Below are 9,586 nucleotides of genomic sequence, written 5' to 3'. Positions count from 1 at the left end.
TCCCTCTCTTCCTCCCTTTACCTCTCTCCTCCCTCTCTTCCTCCCTTTCCCTCTCTCCTCCCTCTCTTCCTCCCTTTCCCGCTCTCCTCCCCCTCTTCCTCTCTTTCCCTCTCTCCTCCCTCTCTTCCTCCCTTTCCCTCTCTCCTCCCCCTCTTTCTCCCTTTCCCTCTCTCCTCCCCCTCTTTCCCCCTTTCCCTCTCTCCTCCCCCTCTTCTTCCCTTTCCCTCTCTCCACCCCCTCTTCCTCCCTTTCCCTCTCTCCACCCCCTCTTCCTCCCTTTCCCTCTCTCCTCCCTCTCTTCCTCTCTTTCCCTCTCTCCTCCCCCTCTTTCTCCCTTTCCCTCTCTCCTCCCCCTCTTTCCCCCTTTCCCTCTCTCCTCCCCCTCTTCCTCCCTTTCCCTCTCTCCACCCCCTCTTTCTCCCTTTCCCTCTCTCCACCCCCTCTTCCTCCCTTTCCCTCTCTCCTCCCTCTCTTCCTCTCTTTCCCTCTCTCCTCCCCCTCTTTCTCCCTTTCCCTCTCTCCTCCCTCTCTTCCTCCCTTTCCCTCTCTCCTCCCCCTCTTCCTCCCTTTCCCTCTCTCAATTGTGTTAATTGTCCTTTCAGCACCTTACATGGCCCTGCCCCAGTTTACTGTTTGTATGTGTGCCAGTGTGCATGTCCGCAAGCATCAGACCCCTTTTGCAACACAGAACAATCCACAACTATTGAGCAACACTTGTTTTCCGAACGTCAATTCTTACGTGATCACTGTTTTCCTGTCTGATCATCACGCGTCTTAAATGACACCGTATTCCCTAGATAGTGCACTACGTTCAATCAGAGCCCTATGTAGGGAATAGTGAGACATTTGGGACGCAGCGAGTGTATGTCATTGCTGAGTGTTGACTCTATGATTGTAGCGATCCTTCTGGTGTACTAACAGAATTTATTGTAGTTCTAAATATTGATGAAATTATTGATTTGGAATGTATTGATGAACTGATTGATTTGTAATGTATTGATGAACTGATCAACTGTTTAGCTGTTACATTATGGAAATATGAATCAATATATATATATATATATATATATATATATATATATATATATGTGTTTTAAATTATGTGATGGTTTATTGTAGATTTGTGATGTATAAAGTCGTTTATTTCTGTTGTTTTTATTTATTTTCCCAACTAAATGTGTTACTGACAGCTGTGTGTTGGTACGGTCTATTTTCCATCAGCTGTGTGTTGGTACGGTCTATTTTCCATCAGCTGTGTGTTGGTACGGTCTATTTTCCATCAGCTGTGTGTTGGTACGGTCTAATTTCCATCAGCTGTGTGTTGGTACGGTATATTTTCCATCAGCTGTGTGTTGGTACGGTCTATTTTCCATCAGCTGTGTGTTGGTACGGTCTATTTTCCATCAGCTGTGTGTTGGTACGGTCTATTTTCCATCAGCTGTGTGTTGGTACGGTCTATTTTCCATCAGCTGTGTGTTCGTACGGTATATTTTCCATCAGTGGTGTGTTGGTACGGTCTATTTTCCATCAGCGGTGTGTGTGGGTGTGTTATGAGGAGTTGAAAAGAAAATCAACGTTTGCTGGTTGAAAACACATCTTACCATTGCCACGGTGACCCCATCTGCTGGTACATGTCAGTACACACTTCAATATGAGGGTTCTTTAGGAAGGGTGATGGTTCTATGCAGAACCATACTGGCCCAAAGAACCCTTTGAGCCCTTCAATGGTTCTTTGCAGTTCCCAATTATTTCTTTTTTTCTCTTAGTAATAATTAAAATATGAGGACGGCAGCTCATTGGAATATTTTGGTGTGTGTGGTTTGTGCACAGCTCTTTTGGTGCAACCGTGGGTGAGTAAGAGTGTCATTCCAGTTTATCTAATGTGTTGTGTTTCGTTATTAAATGTTGTATATGACTATAGCCAGTAATGGTGTCTTGTGAAAGACTCATGTATGGCCTACTGTCAACTGAGAATGGTTGACTGGCGGTAGTTCTCAGTTCTCTTCTCAGGGACCCACAGCTGTTTCAGAGATGGCACACCTGATTCAACTTCTTAATAAATACAATAATAAAACCTATGGAATTTAACAATATAATACTGTTAAACCAGAATAAATAAAAACCTGTATGATTCCACAAAGAACCTTTGAGATTGAGAAAGCTTCTTTAAAGAACCATTCTCCATAAAGGTTCCACCCTGCTCAAAAAAATAAAGGGAACACTTAAACAACACAATGTAACTCCAAGTCAATCACACTTCTGTGAAATCAAACTGTCCACTTAGGAAGCAACGCTGATTGACAATAAATTTCACATGCTGTTGTGCAAATGGAATAGACAACAGGTGGAAATTATAGGCAATTAGCAAGACACCCCCAATAAAGGAGTGGTTCTGCAGGTGGTGACCACAGACCACTTCTCAGTTCCTATGCTTCCTGGCTGATGTTTTGGTCACTTTTGAATGCTGGCGGTGCTTTCACTCTAGTGGTAGCATGAGACGGAGTCTACAACCCACACAAGTGGCTCAGGTAGTACAGCTCATCCAGGATGGCACATCAATGCGAGCTGTGGCAAGAAGGTTTGCTGTGTCTGTCAGCGTAGTGTCCAGAGCATGGAGGCGCTACCAGGAGACAGGCCAGTACATCAGGAGACGTGGAGGAGGCCGTAGGAGGGTAACAACCCAGCAGAAGGACCGCTACCTCCGCCTTTGTGCAAGGAGGAGCAGGAGAAGCACTGCCAGAGCCCTGCAAAATGACCTCCAGCAGGCCACAAATGTGCATGTGTCTGCTCAAACGGTCAGAAACAGACTCCATGAGGGTGGTATGAGGGCCCGACGTCCACAGGTGGGGGTTGTGCTTACAGCCCAACACCGTGCAGGACGTTTGGCATTTGCCAGAGAACACCAAGATTGGCAAATTCGCCAGTGGCGCCCTGTGCTCTTCACAGATGAAAGCAGGTTCACACTGAGCACGTGACAGACGTGACAGAGTCTGGAGACGCCGTAGAGAACGTTCTGCTGCCTGCAACATCCTCCAGCATGGCCGGTTTGGCGGTGGGTCGGTCATGGTGTGGGGTGGCATTTCTTTGGGGGGCCGCACAGCCCTCCATGTGCTCGCCAGAGGTAGCCTGACTGCCATTAGGTACCGAGATGAGATCCTCAGACCCCTTGTGAGACCATATGCTGGTGCGGTTGGCCCTGGGTTCCTCCTAATGCAAGACAATGCTAGACCTCATGTGGCTGGAGTGTGTCAGCAGTCCCTGCAAGAGGAAGGCATTGATGCTATGGACTGGCCCGCCCGTTCCCCAGACCTGAATCCAATTGAGCACATCTGGGACATCATGTCTCGCTCCATCCACCAACGCCACGTTGCACCACAGACTGTCCAGGAGTTGGCGGATGCTTTAGTCCAGGTCTGGGAGGAGATCCCTCAGGAGACCATCCGCCACCTCATCAGGAGCATGCCCAGGCGTTGTAGGGAGGTCATACAGGCACATGGAGGCCACACACACTACTGAGCCTCATTTTGACTTGTTTTAAGGACATTACATCAAAGTTGGATCAGCCTGTAGTGTGGTTTTCCACTTTAATTTTGAGTGTGACTCCAAATCCAGACCTCCATGGGTTGATAAATTGGATTTCCATTGATTATTTTTGTGTGATTTTGTTGTCAGCACATTGAACTATGTAAAGAAAAAAGTATTTAATAAGATTATTTCTTTCATTCAGATCTAGGATGTGTTGTTTAAGTGTTCCCTTTATTTTTTTGAGCAGTATATATAGCCCTCCAAAAGCGTTGTAACCACAGCAGAACCCTTTTTTGGTGCTATATAGAACCTTTTATTAATGGTACTTTATAGAACCTTAGGAAAGGGTTCTTTATAGCATCATGCAAGTTCCATTTAGAACCTTATGTGCATGGTTCTTTATAGAACCTTCAAAAAAACGTTCTATAATGTATGTGAGTGCGTGTATGCTGTATGAGAATCAGCCTGTGTCCCTCCTCTCCGTGTTAACCTGAATACATTTTAACACAAATTATAATCTCCCCCCTCACTCTCATTCTTACTGTCCATCCATCCATCCATCCATCCATCCATCCATCCATCCATCCATCCATCCATCCATCCATCCCATCCATCCATCCATCCATCCATCCATCCATCCATCCATCCATCTCTCTCTCTCTCTCTCTCTCTCTATCTCTCTCTCTCTCTCTCTGTCTGTGGTATTAGGGCAGACATATTTTCCACTCCTTTCAGATAGCTCCATGAGGTCACTGTGCATACTGGGGTTGCTGGTGCTTAGGTGACACCCAGAGTACCGGTGCAGTGTTTGTGTAAATGTGTGTGTAGTGTGTGTGTGTAGTGTGTGTGTAGTGTGTGTGTGTGTGTGTAGTGTGTGTTTGTGTGTGTGTAGTGTGTGTGTGTAGTGTGTGTGGGTGTGTAGTGTGGGTGTGTAGTGTGTGTGTATTCACCTTAACAACTGAAGACCAACTACTCATATACTAAGACATATATTGAGATTCAAAAATAAAGTGAATTGTATTAAAAGTATTATTGTGGCACTGTGTGGTTCTGTTGATAGACTCAATCTCAACTCTGGACCTTGAATCCAGTTCAACTGCGTTTTTTCATTGTTCCCGTCTAATCAGGGACTGATTTAGACCTGGGACACCAGGCGTGTGCAATTTCTTATCAGGTAGAACAAAAAACAGCAGGTTGCGGACCTCATAAAACAAGATTTGAGTACCCCTGGACTAGAGCATAGTGCTTGTACTGCCAGGATCGTGGCTTCCATTCCCCTGGGGCCAACCATACAAAAATGTACGCTCGCATGATTGGAAGCTTTAGATAAAAGTGTCTGTAAATGGCATATAGTCTTTGCCGTTATGCACCATGATCAATCTGTTTTATACAGGAAAGATTGGGACATTGGAGATTATTTTTGAAAATCTCTTGAAGTCATTATTTGATTTTGGTAAGGTTTATCTGCTAATGTGTTGTTTTTGAGTCGTTATTTGATTTTGGTAAGGTTTATCTGCTAATGTGTTGTTTTTGAGTCATTATTGGTTTTGAGTGGCATTCGTGTCCCTTGCCTTTGCAACCATGAAAAACACCTTAAAATGATAAATAGTTACACGTCATACATGTTTTTGTTTATATTGAACTGTTTATCAATGACAAAACATATTTTAAGTCATTTATACTGCAAAATTAATTTGAATGCATTGTTTAAAATACTTGTGACATATTTTGGAGATTTAGAAATATCTATCTATTATTTTGAATGCTAGAAAGTAAACAAAGGCATTTAATATATTGTATATAGATCACTTTTTTTACAAATATAATGTGTCCTTAAGTTTTATGTCATTGGTGATACCATTTTGAAAAATGATGAATTACAAAGATATACTGTACAAGAACCTTGAGCAATCCCACCAGTGGCAAATTGTAGTTGGGGGAGGGGTCTATATTAAATAATATTATTAGCTAATCACACCATTTGAGGATCCCATTGGTTGGTGTGTCTAAATAAAAAGGTGTCATTGGTGTTTCTCAATTTAAATGAAAGGAAATTACATTGTGAGCAAAATGATTAATCATATCACTTTATGATCAGTGACTTTTAAAGGGTTAACAACCTTAGATTTGAACACCTGTGGCCTCCATTTATGAAAATCCTCAATTACCTAAACTGTGTCATTGGTGTTACGATCATTAGTGTTACTAATCTGACTGGTGGCACAATGTTATCATATTGGTAAAAATAATTAAATGTCATTAAGCTGCCATATTATTTGATTAAGAATGGGAAGATGTACCCAAATACATAAAAACATATATTTTTTAAATGCTGCCACAATTCAAGGACTACCCTTTGTTTATTTTCTATATAAAAGTGTTTAAAGCATGTACAGTAATCCAACATGTCCATTTTGAAGTGTAATGGTTGAGTATCCTAGCGTACGGAACTGTCAGAAGTTGTTAAAAAAGCTTGACCTTCATCAGCTTGTTAATCATGGTGACTGTGTCTCCTGCTCGAGGCCTTCTAGCAAATCAAACTTCAGACTGTGTTGCTTCCCCTTAGAGAGCTGGGACAGACAACACAGAGAGAGAGAGGGAGAAAGAAAGAGAGAGAGAAATAGAAAGTGTTAGCAAAAGAGAGAGTCAAGGAGTGAAAGTGACAAAGCAAAACCGACAAAAAAATAGAATGAGGGAGAGAATGAGGGATTGATGAGCGAAAGCGACAGATAGAGGTACACTGGAAGACGTTTCTGTCATTTCAACAGTTAAACACTGTAGAATGCACAGTAAAACATCTGTAAATGTGTTTTATAGAATTAATTATGGTGCATTGTGGGAAAATGTTTTGGTGGTGGAAGTTAGTCTCTGGCTCATTAACATATTTTAAAGTGATACTCCAGGATTTTCCCAGAGTCAGATGAACTCGTGGATATCATGTTTATGTCTTTGTGTCCAGTATGAAGGAAGTTGGAGGTAGTTTTGCAAGCCAATGCTAACTACCGTTAGAGCATGACAGGAATGAATTACATTTTATTTTCGTGTCAAATCATCAATTGGCAATCCTTCCCTTATGGGATTAATTGACACATAAACAAACAAATAACTACACAACATTGTACGAGATCTTCAGTTTCTTGGACATTTCTCGCATGGAATAGCCTTAATTTCTCAGAACAAGAATAGACTGATGAGTTTCAGAAGAAAATTATTTGTTTCTGGACATTTTGAGCCTGTAATCGAACCCACAAATGCTGATGCTCCAGATACTCAACCAGTCTAAAGAAGGCCAGTTTTATTGCTTCTTTAATCAGAACAACAGTTTTCAGCTGTGCTAACATAATTGCAAAAGGGTTTTCTAATGATCAATTAGCCTTTTAAAATGATCAACTTGGATTAGCTAAGGATTCCTCTTAAGGATTCGCCCACTTTTCAATTTTCGCCTAAAATGACATACTCAAATCTAACTACCTGTAGCTCAGGCCCTGAAGCAAGGATATGCATATTTGTGGTACCATTTGAAAGGAAACACTGAAATTTGTGGAAATGTGAAAGGAATGTAGGAGAATATAACACAATAGATCTGGTAAAAGATAATACAAAGAAAATACCAAAATGTTATTTTGTATTTTTTTTGTACCATCATCTTTGAAATGCAAGAGAAAGGCCATAATGTATTATTCCATTTTGGCCACTAGATGGCAGCAGTGTATGTGCAAAGGTTTAGGCTGATCCAATGAACCATTGCATTTCTGTTCAAAATGTTGTATCAAGACTGCCCAAATGTGCCTAATTTGTTTATTAATAACTTTTCATGTTCAAAATTGTGCACGCTGCTCAAACAATAGCATGGTATTCTTTCACTGTAATAGCTGCTGTAAATTGGACAGTGCAGTTAGATTAACAATAGTTTAAGCTTTCTGCCAATATCAGATATGTCTATGTCCTGGGAAATGTTCTTGTTACTTAAAACCTCATGCTAAAGAAGTTTTAATGGACAAAAAAAATGTGCTTTTCTTTCAAAAACAAGGACATTTCCAAGAGTCCCCAAACTTTTGAACGTTAGTGTATATACACACTGGAAGTCTATGGGTTGCTACAGCATAAACTTTAAACAGTAGGACTCTGGTTTCGCTTCATTACGCACAACCCTGCATGGTGGAGATTCTCTGGGGTTGTGTCCCTCTCTCTACTCTCTCACCATCCTTTTCTTTGGATGGACCAGAAGGCAGCAACAGTAACAGTGGCTTGAACGTGGCTGGCTCTGCTTCTCTGATCCAGAGGACAAGATCGGAATCGCCTGAAGAACTTGGAAAGGTAACAATGGCTTGACCGCGGCCTGACCTGACTGACCTGACCCTGACTCTCCAGTCCACGAATCCAGATCCCGGTTTCAAGCACCAGTCCCAGCACCACACCAACAGACAAGGTGTGGAGGAGGGACCAAACACCAGACCTTCACCCTGAGCGAGCAGACCACAGGGAAGTACCACCATTGACCTTTGGTTCTAGGGCTTCCTTATATGTCTGCTTGCTCCTCTGGTTATCCTTCCTCCCCTCTACAGATCCCGACCCAGTCCCTGTTTCTCCCAGCCTCACAGTCCCCACACCAGACCCAGCACCAACCCCTGGTTTTCCAGCCCTGGTACAGTATAATTTCCAACCCGGCCCTCACACCCAGGTTTTCCCAGTCCCAGCCCCAACACCAGCACCAACCCTGGACACAGCACAAACCAACCACAACTGCCAACTCCATCCAGCAACTGCCAGGCCAGACCCCGCCCCTCCCCCAACACAAACACACCATCAACCACTCCACCAGACCAACCATGACTGACTAACTCATTGATCGTTACCTGTTTTTTTGTTTGAATGTATTCTTGTATTATTATCATTATTATTAAGTTAAATTGAATAGATTACTTATTATTTTGAATTTTTATTAAAATATTAAAATATTGTCAAAAAAAATCTTACAGTTTATTACTCACTTTTACAGAATTGTACTGTTTCATTGCTTTGACTTTATAATAATTTACAGGAAGCTGGCATCAAGTTACAATGAATATCTCTGTAATGTATTGACGCTATCCAGAGATAGAGAGTATCATAAGATATCTTGTTGTAATTAAAATTATTTTGAAGACCAGTGTATTGACTATGACAACTTTTCACTTGCTATGACTATGATATGTTTTCTTTATCAACCTTGGTTGAATGCACCAACTGTAAGTTGCTAAGGACAAGAGCGCCCAATAAACGACCAAAAGGTTTATGTAAATGTAAAATGAAAAGAACACTGGGTAATATGTTATTGTAATATACTGTAATTGTAATTGGTACTCTAAATTAGATCACAGTGACTGACTTGGTACTGTAAATTAGATTACAGTAACATGTTGGTACAGAGTTTATATCTGTCTGAGTGAGTAATGCAGGGTATCAGAGTGAGGCATGCTGGGGGTAGGGTTACAGGTCTTATAAGGCCCCTGTGTCCTCCATCCCTGTCTCCGTCTCCACTCTGCTTGACTATTCTTGTCCCGTCTGTCCCTCACCTAACAGGGAAGACCTCTCCGACAACCCTTTTAGACACTTTTAAAACCTTTATTCAGGTTTTCGGTGTTAAGTGTAAACTAGGATCTGTTTTAGGTTCAGTTAGTTCATTTTTATTTTATTGTATTTATTTAACCTTTATTTAACTAGTTAAGAGATCGTGAGAAGGAGACAGAGGTCTGTGCTTGTGTGTGGGATCGCTCTGCTCCCCTCTGTGTCTCCTGTGTGTGTGGGATCTCTCTCTGCTCCCCTCTGTGTCTCCTGTGTGTGTGGGATCTCTCTCTGCTCCCCTCAGTGTCTCCTGTGTGTGTGGGATCTCTCTCTGCTCCCCTCTGTGTCTCCTGTGTGTGTGGGATCTCTCTCTGCTCCCCTCTGTGTCTCCTGTGTGTGGGGGATCTCTCTCTGCTCCCCTCTGTGTCTCCTGTGTGTGTGGGATCTCTCTCTGCTCTGCGTCTCCTGTGTGTGTGGGATCGCTCTGCTCCCATCTGTGTCTCCTGTGTGTGTGGGA

This window comes from Salmo trutta, chromosome 2, assembly GCF_901001165.1.
Source record: "Salmo trutta chromosome 2, fSalTru1.1, whole genome shotgun sequence".
NCBI lineage: Eukaryota > Metazoa > Chordata > Actinopteri > Salmoniformes > Salmonidae > Salmo > Salmo trutta.
This window is presented reverse-complemented; position numbering follows the sequence as displayed.